General features: G+C 45.4%; 1 protein-coding gene across 2 annotated transcripts in view; it reads right to left on the bottom strand.

The window, feature by feature from the left end:
- The window catches only part of STON2 (stonin 2), a 149,769-nt gene extending 137,117 nt beyond the window's left edge, over positions 1 to 12,652 (bottom strand). Inside the window, exon 1 of one of the 2 annotated variants that reach the window (XM_068541941.1) lies at positions 12,523 to 12,652. The gene's annotated coding sequence lies outside the window, so the exon portion shown is untranslated. Of the gene's footprint in view, positions 1 to 4,197; positions 4,342 to 12,522 lie in introns of those variants that run through there. The other variant, XM_068541940.1, reaches the window with a different exon arrangement.
- Positions 12,653 to 13,920: the final 1,268 nt, after the last annotated feature.

Below are 13,920 nucleotides of genomic sequence, written 5' to 3'. Positions count from 1 at the left end.
GGGATGTTTCTTACGAGCCATTTAAGATGTAAGATCATCAAGACACGGGGAGAAAGTCTATTTGGGGCTCATTTAGATTGAGGGAGTAGTGGTGGGTGGATAAAAAGGATCCTGGAAAACTGGAGAGATTTTTGTGCTATTCACCAAGATGAGGACTTTAGGGGGAAGAATGCTTGAGGGGTGGTAGGGATACGATGAGCTCAGTTTTAGACCTGATGTGTTCGATGGGCGTACAGGACAACCACATCGAGATGTCTATGGGTCCTGTTAAATAGACAGGTTGAGAGCTCAGAAGAAGTGAGAGGAGCATTCATCACGTAGATTGACAGGTCACCCAGAGAGAATGTATAATATGAGGAGAAGCAAGAACCAAGGGTGGGAAGGTCAACATTTACATGCTGGACTCAGGATAAACAGCCAAGCAGGAGTTCACTATAGATGCCTTCTCCTATAGATGTCACTATAGATGTCACATTGTGGAGGCCAGGGCCAAAGTCAATCTCCCAACTGCAGGGAAACTCAACCTGGTTTGCTTAGAATCAAGAGGAAGACCAGGTAAAAGAGACATTAGTGTTCACTTCAACTAGTGAACTCTTCAGGTAATATAGAGTTCAGGGAGCTCTGTAGGCTCCAGGATAAGACACAGAGAGGGAGAAGAACAAGAAGCATTCGACAGAAGCGCAGGAGTCGTACATTTCTGGATTTCCAGCTTTCCATCACTGGAGGAAGTAAAACCTTCCTCATCTTTCCGCAGCACGGGCTTCACCTAAGATGTTTTACACACTGGTACTTCCACTACATATGCAATTCATCCATCAGGAAGGGGTCTCTAGTTAGGGCCAAGGCCAGGATACACTCTAGGCCTCCCCCAAGAACTTCTTAACCTTTTTTTTTTTTTTTTTAAGTATGACTCTCCGGATTTATTTGAGATATAAATTAAGTCAGAGACCTTCACCTCTGGGTAAAAACACATACTTGCAACATTCTGTTTAATTTCAGGACATCTTTCCTAAGGTCCCTCCATGAATCCCCTAGGGATCTCTGTACTCCCTACTAAAAGCTCCACCCTAGAACAATTTATCTAGCTCATGTCACTTTCAGACCTTTCCAAACTAAGCAAAATCATTCCAGAGGAGCACAGTAGAAGGAAGCCAGGCACTGTGGCTTCTACTGACCCTGAACTGATAATTCCTTATTTCCATTTTCAGTAATGCAGAGGATATCTCCTTCCCTTTCCGAAGAATCCCTCCCCTCCCGCTTTCCCCAACAAAACAGACACACAGGCATAAAACCAAAACAGCCCAGCCAAACCCTAAAAACTCAGGCTGCTGCAGTGGGCCTCACGGGCTGCAGCTACAGCCGGGCCCTCACAAACAAGAGACCTCCCAGTTCACACTGCTGACGAAGGCAGGGGTACGTGAGTGTCTCCAATGGCCAGAGACAGCGGCAAGGAACAGGGCACACGGGGTGGGTCTGGCACAGTGTGCAAGTTGAACAAGTATCTGTTCACTGAGGGCCGGCCCTGCTTTTGTAGAGCAGGTCTTGGGTTTTGATGAGTGACATTCACTGTTGACACCTGGCACATTTTTATAGATTGTAAATGGAGAGAGCAGATATATTAGGAAGTATTATGACTTGTAGACAAAATAATCCTCACATTATAAAATGTGAGCAACTCAGCACCTTGAAATGGTGACAACACACCCATCTCCACACTCCTAGTGTATTTCCTTCTCTTAAATTTATTTTTCTAATTTTTATTTATCTACCTACCTACTTACTTATTTATTATAAAAGGAATACACTCTCACTAAACAAAATTTGGAAAATATAGAAAACCAGTATAACCACTGGTGTACTTCTGAAATGATATCATTTCTAAAAATTCCCTTTGCATGCACCTTTTCAGCTTCCCAGGGACACTTCTATTGTTTGAGGGTAAAGAGTTCCTTTGGGCTGGGGGGGGGGAGAAGCTGTCACCACAGACAAATGGGACAGAATCCTTTGACCTTGTGACTGCCTGGGCTCTCACCTCATGGCTAAGAATTATTTATTCTATTGTTTTTTCCAAGTTGACGGAAATTTCCCACAGTTTATGCCTATTCTCCTTACTTCCTCAACCTGAAAGACCAGAAAGAAAAATTTAATCACTGCAAACTCTTGCCTATTAATTCTTCTGCTTTGGTTATTTCTAATGTTTTCTTTCAGTCCTCACACCACCCACCTCCATCTGGAGAAGGTTTCTCAAAAATTCTAGTAGAGATTTAGACACCAACCACACCGTTACATGTATTTGGTCCCGTCACCACTAATAGTAGTATTTCTTTTGGTAGACGTCTCGCTGACAGTAACTCTTGCAAAACAGAAAAGCCACAAATTCGTAACATATAAACCACATATGCAAACACGGCAGACATTCTAATTAGAGAACTGAGAGACAAGACTTCAGAATTGCATTCGCCACATCTCTTGGTTCTTACTGAGCTTTGAGAGTGAGATTTTTTTAAAAATTCAGAATTGTATTATTTGCTGCGTGAAACCAAGTGTCTTAGATGCATTTTTCAACCAAGTGTAAAACTCGAATTTAAAACAGTCGGGAGGATCAGTTCATTTATTGGAAAAGAGTGAGAACTTTCTTACCCGGCTCACAGTGGTAAAGAGCACATATGAGGTTAGCATATATAATACTGAAACACTGACACTGCCAGGGATATCCATTTTTTCCGTGTTTCTGTTTTCAGGTCTCTGACGGCTTGTGCATCTGTGACTCACATACCAGTTGCCACATCTACAGGCCAGATCTGATCTTTGGATGCAGTGTTTCAATTACAGAGGAAGTATAAGTGGCTGACATGTAAAATTTATTGCAGTACCTCCTTGACCTCACTCTTTTACTTTTCATAAAAAGAAGGAAGGAAAATAGCAGCAGTGTGGGTTAAATTAAAATGTGGTTTTCAGTTCAGGAAAAATTCAAAGGGCTTTAAAAATTCCTCACTTCTCACACATTGACACGAACAGGGAGAATTTCACAGTGATAAAGCGATTAACAGCTTCATACCATTAATACAGCTGCACTTACTGAGCCCTCAAATCTCTGAGATGGGCATTTTTACTACCAGTTCCCATCTCAAGATAAGGAAACAGAGTGTCAGAGAGTAAGTAGCTTGCCCAAGGGCACAAAGCTAGGATGAGGTCAAGTGGTATCTGATCAGAGTCTATTGACTCTGAAGTCCAAGCATTAACAGAACTCAAATGATAAACTAGCCAAAGAAAACACCAGCATTAAGTAGGTCCACACTTCATTTCACACTTGCAAATCGAAGGAAAGAACAAACTAGAAAACTGGAAGCAGCCTGACTCTTCCACTGAAGCTGGAATACCCCCTGGTTCAGCCCTTGGACTCTTCTTTGTCTGCTTCCATTCCTTCACCATGGCTTTGGATCCCATCTCTAGCTAGATGGGATAAACCACCACATAGAGGTTTCCAGCCCTGACTTCTCCCCTGACACCACTGATGCCCACAGAGCACCTTCACTTCAACGTCCAACACGCCTCTCAAACTTAACATATCCACAATCGAACAACTACTCTCTGTCCCCCAAAACCACTCCACCAGAAGCCTTCCCCGCCCAGGATGATGGCAGCTCTATCTTTCCAGTAGCTCAGGGAAAAAAAAAAAAAAAATCTAGTCATCTTGAACTTCCCTCTTCCTCTTACACGGTTTCTCTCATGTTCATTTTACAAAAAGGTAGTTTACAAACATATTTCTCAAATGATTCTTTAAAATGGCAAACTCCACTAGTACAGTCAATAATTATTTCATTTGCATGTAACTCATCATGAGTACTTTTACTAAAGCTGTTAGGTGAGCTTTATCCACTGTCTACCTACAAACAATGATGTTCACCTACTACTTCGTTTTTATGTGTTATTTGATAAACACGTATGTAACACCTCCTATCTCCCAGCCGTTGATCTCAAAGTGCTTTACAACTCACTTAACTAACTCATGCACTCCTCAAAAGAACTCTATAAAGTAGGTACTATTATTATCCCATTTATTTAGATAAAGAAACTGAGGCACACAGAAGTTAAATAATGCCCAAGACCACACAATTCAAACCTGGACAGTCTGGCTCCAGAGTCCGCATAAATGAACCTACCGTGTTATCTGGCTTTCTTACGGCCAGGACCTACCTCTGCCAAGTGCCCAGCCAGGACTGGCCGTACGTTCTCTGTTCTCTTCGCAGGAGAGAGGCAACCAAATGACAGGGGTCAGAGCCCCTAGTCCCATGAGCACGGTGCTGTGCGTGATGGATGGCGCAGCTGGAGGAGCTGCTGCAGACACGCCCGCCCACCTGTGCCAATTAGGCTGATGTGAGTGACAGAGACGCGCAGAATCTACGCGGACAGATCCCCACTCCCCAACTCACCCCCTTTCTAGATGATACTTTATAACAAAAATTTTAAGGAGGAAGAGATAGGGAAAAGAAGAGAAGGAAGTGTGCTTCAACAGCCCTGCTGATAGTGTGAACTGACGGAGCAAAAACAAGGGCCGTTTCCTCCCACAGGGATCTCCGTGGGTGTGGTCAGAGTGCACAGACAGCCCCTGTTAACTCTTCCCAGCACTTTTCCTTTTGTTTCCAGATACAGTACAATAGTGACTAAGGGCACAGTTTCTAGAGCTAAGCGATTAAAAGAGGGTTCAAAGCCCAGGTCCACTACAACCTTTGACAAACTACTCAACTGCAGCCTCTGCTTGTCTTGTCTGTGAACTGAGATCGCACTCTTCCCAACCGTACAGAGCTGAGACAGAAATTAAGTGAGATTATACGGAGTGAACTGCTAGCAAAGGACCTGGAATTAGTAAAACTCAATGAATAATAGCTATTGATAGTGATTTTGATAATTTCGATTTAAAAAGTTTTTCACACCTTTCAACTGCTCAGAGTCTGAAGTGGAGGGAGATGTAGGGACAAGGAGTAATGTCAAAAAAAATACTTTATGTTTGGGACTTCCCTGTTGGCGCAGTGGTTAAGAACCCACCTGTCAATGCAGGAGACAGAGGTTCAAGCCCTGGTCCGGGAAGATCCCACATGCCATGGAGCAACTAAGCCCCTGCACCACAACTACTGAGCCTGCGCTCTAGAGCTCGTGAGCCACAACTACAGGGCCCGCGTGCCACAACTACTGAAGCCCGCACGCCTAGAGCCCGTGCTCCACAACAAAAGGAGCCACCACAATGAGAAGCCTGTGCACCGCAATGAAGAGTAGCCCCCACTTGACACAACTCGAGAAAGCCCGTGCGCAGCAACGAAGACACAACGCAACCAAAAATAAATAAATAAATTAATTAATTAATTTTAAAAAAATACTTTATGTTTGGCAAAGATACACGTCAAACTGTATTTCTGACAGCTCTGGGTTCACGAAACAGACAACATTTAAACAATGTATGACTGAATAAGCTATGGATCACCCCAGCCTTATCCACTTAACCACGGTATTGTAATTTCCCTCTTTTAAAAACTTACGTCAGGAAAGACAGACAAACATATTCAGTTTCTAAAGCAAACAGAAATAAAATCTGTTTTCATTTAAAGCATCTCACTTTTTTTTTTTTTTAAAGCAATTAGCTAACTTCAAAAGGCAGCCAATGGAGTGATTCTATCGTGCTGGTAAGGGTCTGGTGTCTCACTTCAAAGTTCAGGCAGATTGAAAGCCACTGATAGTCCTGCTATACTGGTTGGCATTTGGCATGAAAAGTGCTGAGATTGCTGTTTCATTCAGATGGGAGTGTTTGCACAGACCCACAGCACTGAAATGGTACTTTCTTACAGTGAGAGCCAGGATTAAGCCTGAAAGAGAAGGGTGTAATTATCTCATTCCCAGATTAAAATGAACAAGGACCTCTTGGGGTTACAGTTGAGGGCCTCCATGGGCTACAATAATAGATGGAGAAAATCTTAACTAAATGTCAAGGGCCCAAGTTCTTAGAGCCACCATCCCTACGGAGATCTGCAAAGCAAATGACGCTGGGCACCACCAAATGTCAGGGAGGTGGGATCCGGGGATGTGGACGTGCCGGGGTATTCCTGCATGACTTTAAACAAGTCACTTGACTTTCCCAAGTCATTTTGCAAGTGGGGAGAGACCAACCACCTGCCAGTTTGACAGAGTTTATGATAGGATTAGACTGTGTTTATAAAGTGGTGTGTCATCCTTACCTCCAAAGTGCTTTCCTATTAATAAAATGAAATGTTAAGAAGGTCAGATGAGAGTCCAGTGTTACTCATCTTCTAATGAATCAATGAATGGCTTCATTTGTCAGGAGGTGCAAGCCGTCAGAATATTTGGATTAGATGGTCAGATGGCGGTCAAGAAAGGAAGACCTCAAGAAGCTCAGGCTTCCCTTCTCCTCTCTTACTTGACCCCTTCACTCCAGATACAGAAGTTGAATCACAGTCCTAAACAAGCCTGTGCTGACCATCAGAGCCACTGATCACTTAGGTCCATTTCCTAAACCCCAATGCTCCACCCAAATGCTACTTCCACCTCCGATCCAGTGCATGTGCTCCTCCAGGAGCCTTCCCAGTCCAGGACAACCTCAGAAAGATCCCATCTCTGGATTCACAGCATGCGTACCCCCTTTGATTATATGGCTACTCTTGGCCTCACTGTTGTGTACCTATTGTTAATTTTGCATAAATATTATGCCTCTTCTCTCTCAGATTAGAGGCCGCGTCAGAGGACTAAGGATTACACTTTTCTGAATTCCTCATAATGTCTTCCTCGGAGCCTTGCACCTAGAAGATGCTCAGTGCCATTCATATGAAGCCACCTTCCAAAGATTTTACTGGGCCATTAGCAATCTGCCAAGTAGCTTCATACTCCTCATTGTGACTAAATATTGTAAAGAACATTGACCGTCTGTTACCTGTTGGTGAGGCCACCTCAGTGCACACAAGTCTGGGTTGGTGTGGGGCAAGCTGAAGTGACAGAGGTGTACACAATGGACAAAAGATTCACGGGACTTTGAGTTTTCAAATCCTGCCCTTCTTTTATCTGTCTAAAGAATTTTGGTTGTTTCTATCTACGTTATTGTATTTCAGAAAGACAACAACAGCACTGGAAATCTACCACCTGAAATTGCTAGACATTGAATATATATATGGTATTCATTATAGAACTTATTCAATATAAACATACAGAGAGTATACTAGTTATCTAGTTATTTAATATGTATGTTACTTAAATATCCAATTTCTGGATAAATGCTAACCAACAGTGAATAGTAACACTTTCTAATGACTATGTTCAGTGTTTTAAGTCCCTCCTGGCTAGTTTAAGTGTCCCTTTCCTCACTGGCTCTCACTCATGTCTAGGGTTTTGTTTGCTACATCTTTTGAAACTTTAGACCAAGTTTCCTGGAGACCTGAGATTGAGGTAACTGGAGGAGTTCACCGTAGAGTTGACCAAGGGAAGGTAGCACTAAGGCCAACCCTGCAGGAAGAGGGGAAACATTTGGCCTTCCAAAATTACCTGGACAGGGAAACAGACAGATCTGACCAACAGAGTTGGCCTCAGGCCTGCTGGACAGAGGTTACGGTTCCAAGCTTTCACATCCCCGCCTCTGGAGGTACCCAGAATCCTGGGGAATTCTCCCGTCTCCAAGAGCACACCGTTAAGGTGTCATTTGTCTGTCAAATCTCTATTAGGGGGCTTCCCTGGTGGCGCAGTGGTTAAGAACCTGCCTGCCAATGCAAGGGACACGGGTTCGAGCCTTGGTCCAGGAAGATCCCATATGCCGCGGAGCAACTAAGCCCGCGCGCCACAACTACTGAGCCTGCACTCTAGAGCCCGCGAGCCACAACAACTGAGCCCGCGTGCTACAACTACTGAAGCCCGCGAGCCTAGAGCCCATGCTCCGCAACAGGAGAAGCCACTGCAATGAGAAGTCCGCGCACCTCAACGAAGAGTAGCCCCCACTCACCGCAACTAGAGAAAGCCCACAGGCAGCAATGAAGACCCAATGCAGCCAAAAAATAAATAAATAAAATAAATAAATGTATTAAATTTATTAAAAAAAAATCTCTATTAGGAAAAGGATCTTTTCAAATCTCACTCACTTCGCATTATAGCTTAGGCCTACCATGACATTTCTTACTTTATACAAATTTAATAGGCATAGAATTTCCAATATATTCAATGGCCCAATGGACCATTTTACACTCATGCCACCTTGAAACAAATACTGTAACCTGCTAGCTAGCACTCAAAATGTTGACCCTGAAAGTATTTCATTCATTCACATGGTGTCTGTTGGGCAGGCATATCACTGATTATCTAGACCCCAGTAGAGTTCAAACTTTTGTCACGTCCAAGATTGAGAAAAATACAGTAAAAAGAAAACAAACCCTCACTATGCTTTATTTCTTGTGTCATGTTGTACATGCCAACATATTTTCTCCTTAACGTCTGATCTTGGAATGCTCTCTCATTACAGGAATGCTCTCTCATTACAGGAGCAGTGAGTCACAGCTAAGGGAACTGTCACAACTTGCTCCAACCATCAGTATAAGCCAAACCATGGATGACTTTGGGTTCTCAGGGGGTTATTTATCTAGGGGGGTTGATCACAATTTGCATGATCATATGGTACAGATGTTTATTCATGAACGTGACCTCAAGAGAAGAGAGCAATTTCTTGGTCTGACTACTTTAAAATTCAGCCAAATGTCCACCCAGTGGTCCAACCCAGCTCCAAAAGATATCAAAACTGGGATGACAAGAAGTGTAATGGATCAGGATGGGAAATACATTGGCAGACTTGAGTGCAAGGTCTGGAACCAGGCAATGTGCTCGTTGACAGGGAGTCAGGGCAGAATTACAAGGGAGGGCATAAAGCAGCACTTGTACACTTCTTACCTCTCAGAATCTGAGCTTTTTTCATTTCCTCACTGTGAGAATTGCATCTGCAATTCAATATAAACCTAGAGACTCAGTCACTCTTACAGACCCCACTGTTTGTGGCCAAAGCCAGCCTTCAGCAAAACTGCCACAGGGATTATGCTGGGACCTTCCAGATTTTTTTCCTCCTTCCACTAGGCCCCTCTATTCCGGCCTTTCCCTCAACTATGTCTTAATTTCTCCCTTTAATTCAGTGGTTTTCAAAGTGTGGTCTCTGAACCAGCAGCATTAATATCACCTGAGCACCCCTCAGAAATGCTCGTTCCCAGGCCCACCAAGACCTACTGGTTCAGAGACTCTGGGGGTGGGGCTCAGAAATCTGTGTTTTTTCAAGCCCTTTAGGTGATTCTAATGCACCCTAAACTTTGAGAACAGCTGTTTTAGGTGACAATTATAAAATAAGGACTTTAAGATGAGAGAGACATCCATTTTAGGAGACTTGTTAAGAAGACAAGCCACCCAAGTGCCAAATGAGCCACTTCTAGGAGTGGACTCAAGTCATGTGACAGATAGTGAGAGACTTGAGGCTGCTGTGTTAGTCCGAGCCCTCATCATCTCTTACCCGTAAGTCTCACCTATTTCATTCTTCCCACTTTGCTACGAGAGATGTGTGCTCGGCCTGAACATTTGATCATACTAAACCCCAACTTAAAACCCTTCAGCATAACACAACATTGTAAATCAACTATACTTCAATTAAACAATTAAAAAAAAAAAAAACTTTCAGCGGCTGTTCCCTGCCCATAGGATAAAGTCCCAAACCCCTGGCACACAACCCAGGGCCCTGCATCATCTGCCTCTAGGACACCTTCCTGGCCTTGTTTCCTTCTGCACTTTCCCTCCAAATCAGCTCTGCCTCACGGTTTGCAGGAGGCTTACGAGTCCCCATACCACTGACATCAATTTTAGCCATGTGACTTACCTTGGCCAACAGCATGAGAACTACTACTTCTAAGCAGGCATTAAGTACTATAATAGTTTTGTTCTGTCATGTTCTCTTTTTCTCCCTTTCCCATAAACAAGATTAGTATTGTCCCAGAAACGGGCTGTTTCTTAAGCCTTAATAGACCCCCAAGTGAAGACAGATTAGGAGCAGAACCAAGAGTGACCTACCCTGGACATGCAGAGTATGTGAGCAATAAACTTTGGTGGTTGTAAGCCACTGAGATTTGGGGGATGTTTGTTTATTTTGCCTAAGATGACTATTATAGCACTTCTGATATCCCGTATCCTCTCTATCTGGACTTCTCCCCTCTGCCCTACCCTTCCTTCTAATCCCACCTCAACTCTGTCTGCACAAGAGAACTGCTCATTAGTCTACACTCAGCTCAAGTGTATCCCCTAAGTCTTTTTTTTTTTTTTTTTTTCTTTCCCAGGTACAGCTGATCACTCTCACCTTGCGGACCTCCTCTGCATGCTACAGATCTATAACTACATGCCTGGAACAGTGCTAGGAGCTTTCTATTCATTAGCACCATCCTTAGAACTCGTCCAAAAAAAATGTTTTTTTGAGTCCTCATTTTACAACGGGAGAGACTTTGGCTCAGATAAACAAAGCAACTTGTCCAAGTTTCCCAGCCATCAGCCACAGAGACAGAGTTCTCACCAGGGGTGGGTCTGGCTCTGAACTTGGTAATCTTTCCCCTGCCCCACGCGTCTCTCTCCCTCCTCCAGCACGAAGCTTTCAAATCCTCCCACTCAGGTGAAGAGAGTAGGTCTCCTCATCAACACCTGAAAAGGCTGGTGAATTAATTTGACACTTGAAAGATTTGCATCTGGAAGTGGGCTTCTTACCCTCTGATAATCACTCTCTCTTAAGTGGATGTATTTATTCTAAGCCTCCTGGCAAATGCGCTGGAGACCCTAGGAGAACTGGGGCACTTTGTCTGTACCCTTTCCCCAGGTCCCAGGTTATGGGGGTAATGTGGTGGAAAAGACAGGTTCCCACTAACATCACCCTAGGGAATTTTTGGTAAGGTCCTTTTGGGTTTGTTAGAGGGTAGGAAGCAAGTAGCAGAAGGCACAGAAATCCAGCAAGTCTGATACACATTGATAATTTAGCTTTTAAAAAGACAAATTCATGGAGTGAAACGTTTATTTGACTTTTCAAATTAAACAAGGAAAGTGACACAGTGGCAAAGAACTGAACCAGACCACCCAGGTCAGAAACGGGGGAAAAAAAAATCGCCTAACGTGGGAAGTGCAATTTTGGGTTTCTATGAGCTGCTGGCATTTTGTTGTGTGGTTGGGCTGTTTGTTTGTTCTTCCTTTCTTCTCTCTCTCTCTTTTTAAACTTTACTTGTTTAAGGGAGGAGTAGGAAGTATAAGAACCTTCACAGTTTCCCCCCAAATCAGCGATATTAATGAAAGATTCAACAAAGTACCAAGATATTCTTTTCACAGAACATTCATACCATTTTTTTTCGAATGTTACAAAGTTTTCTGTTACTAATTGGAATCCATTTATCTCTCTCACCATTCCAATGAAGCAGGTTTTGTTTTTTTTTCAATCCCTCAAAGGATATAGGACCTTTAAATGATACCATCCTTAACATTATTAACAGTATTTTTCCCCTTCCAGTGTAAAAAGCTGTTCGGAGCTCCAAATAGTCACTGGGCCGGTTTGGACAAGTCTGATTTACTCTTTAAAAGACCATCCACTCCGTGTAATAAATACTAAGAGCCAGCGTTTATTGAGTACTTGGCTCTGTCCTGAGTGTTTTTCAGCATTGGCTCATTTACTCCTCAAAACAACGCTCGCTATCAGGCAGGTAAAAGCATTGTCGTGCTTTACAGATTAGAAGAGTGAGGCACACAGAGCACGAAGGACCTGCCTAAGAGAAAAAGAGACAGGCAGAAGCCACTAGCTGCACAAGAGCACAGTTAATGATTCACTCACAGTCCTCGGGCAGCTCATTTTAGTAGAGGCTGCAACACACGGACACACACACCACATCAACTCTCTTCATCTCAGCGAGAGGCGGGTGTCCTGCAAATTGCTTGGCAACGCGAGGAGGAAACTCCATCCAAAGCCCGGGTCCGCCGGGTCCAGGCCGCCTCTGGGCGCTGTCCAGCGGGCAGCGCGCCTGAGAGGCCAGGCTGGGGTCCTGTCTCCGGACAGCCCGAAGGTGGGGCAGAATGCCAAACCGGGGTTTCTGGCGCAGGGGGGCGGGGGGCGGTGTCGGGAGAGAAAAGCACCGTCCGCAAGGACACCTGTTGTCGCCTCCCTTACTCAAGCCAATGAAGACGTCCCGGGGACCCAGATCTCGGGGAAGACGCCCACTGGCAAACAGCGTCTGTGTATGAGTGTGGGTGTCGCAGGTGTCTTGTCTTCCCCCACTCCAGCCCCGCCCGCCTTAGGCCGACTCACCTCACTCCCTCTCACCCCTGGACGCCGGCGGCTGGTGGAAACGCGTCTCCCGGGGGCTCCGGCCGAGGTAGGCGCCGGGGCGCTAGGACCTAGCGGCCAGCTCGCCCCCCGCCCGCTCCACCTGCGGGGCCCCTCTCCCCGGGCACGCTCGCCCTCCCCGTGCGGGGCGCGGGCTCGGTTACCTGTGACGCCGCCCGCAGGGTCCAGAGAGTCGGCAGGAAGGTCGCCGCGGCAAAGCGGGCTGGGCTGGCCCGGGGCTCCCGGTCCGCAGTGCTGCTCTCGCCGCCCTCCCTCCCAGGCAGCCCTGCCGCCCGCTCCACAGTCGGAGCTTGCTCTGCGCCCGCCAGCACCCGGCGCCGCTCCCGCCGCTCCTGATTGGCCGCAGCGCGCGCCCGAGCTGCGCCCTGATTGGGCAGCCGGGAGCCGGGGCGGTGGGGCGGGCCGGGCGCCGACTGGACCTGCTCCCGGCGACCCTCGCACAGCAGCCTCGCGTCTCCGCTGCAGCCAGATGCCCCAATCCAGACGCTGAAACCGGGATCCTTCCCCTCCGCGCGAGTGGAGTCCAGGCACGGGGCGGAGCAGAAAGCGTTGTTGCGAAGTAGCAGGGGGATGGCAGAGGGTGGAGATCGCCTAGGGTGGGAGACACCGTGTGTCAAGGCAGGACAGTAGGGATCATTGCTTCTCCGGTGTCGCTCCTACATGGGGTTTTGACTTCATGTTCATTTAATACCTTTACTATAAAAAGGGCGTAGGACGCAGGGCAGTAGCTTATAAACAGTGGGCGCCAAATTGTGTTCGTGGACTCAAATCGTACTTGACACGCAATCTTTTGTGGTGCAACCAGAGCTTGCAAAGAGTAAGCGACTTGTCCAAGGTCCTAATCACGTTAACAAATTATTAAGGACGAGAAGGACGACTAGTTCTTCCTGTACAAGGAATTTATACCTAGCTAGGGAGACGAGCCTGAATAATAATAATAACAGTAACAACAACAACATCAACCCTAACGTTTCCATGACGCATATTATTTGCCAGTCACTTTTCCAAGTACTTTACGTATATTAATTCAGAAATACAGGAAACATCTGTCATAAGGATGTCCACATGTCCCGTGTGGACAAGTGACATCAGCTCTGAGTATGGAGAGATTTTCATCAGGAAGACACACTCAGTAACTCCACACTGCGATGGAGAGGCGCAAGTTAGAATGGAGAGGGATTGTTGGGAATAAAATTATTCCCATCTTCATTTCTTCTTCCATTTCGTAGTCTTTAGTCCTCCCAACATTTTCTCCCACCTGCAATGAACCTTTCTAAAGACTAAAAACAACCACTGTAAATCAGGGTGCTCCCAGAACTTTGTTCTACCACTCATAAAAGGACGCCCCCCAAAACACCCAGATAGACAATGAGTAGAAATACATAGTAGTTTCTATTTCAGGAACTTGGTTGCAGTAATGTCTTCTTGACAGCAAGTATGTAACCATTTTCCTGCAGGTATTTCCCCCCCGTTCTAGCTTCCTATGTTGACAGAACCCTTGAGTGAGAAATTTAGTTTGATAAAGAAGATAAAAGACCCTA

This window comes from Eschrichtius robustus, chromosome 1 (assembly GCF_028021215.1).
Source record: "Eschrichtius robustus isolate mEscRob2 chromosome 1, mEscRob2.pri, whole genome shotgun sequence".
NCBI classification, from domain to species: Eukaryota; Metazoa; Chordata; class Mammalia; order Artiodactyla; family Eschrichtiidae; genus Eschrichtius; species Eschrichtius robustus.
This window is presented reverse-complemented; position numbering and strand designations above follow the sequence as displayed.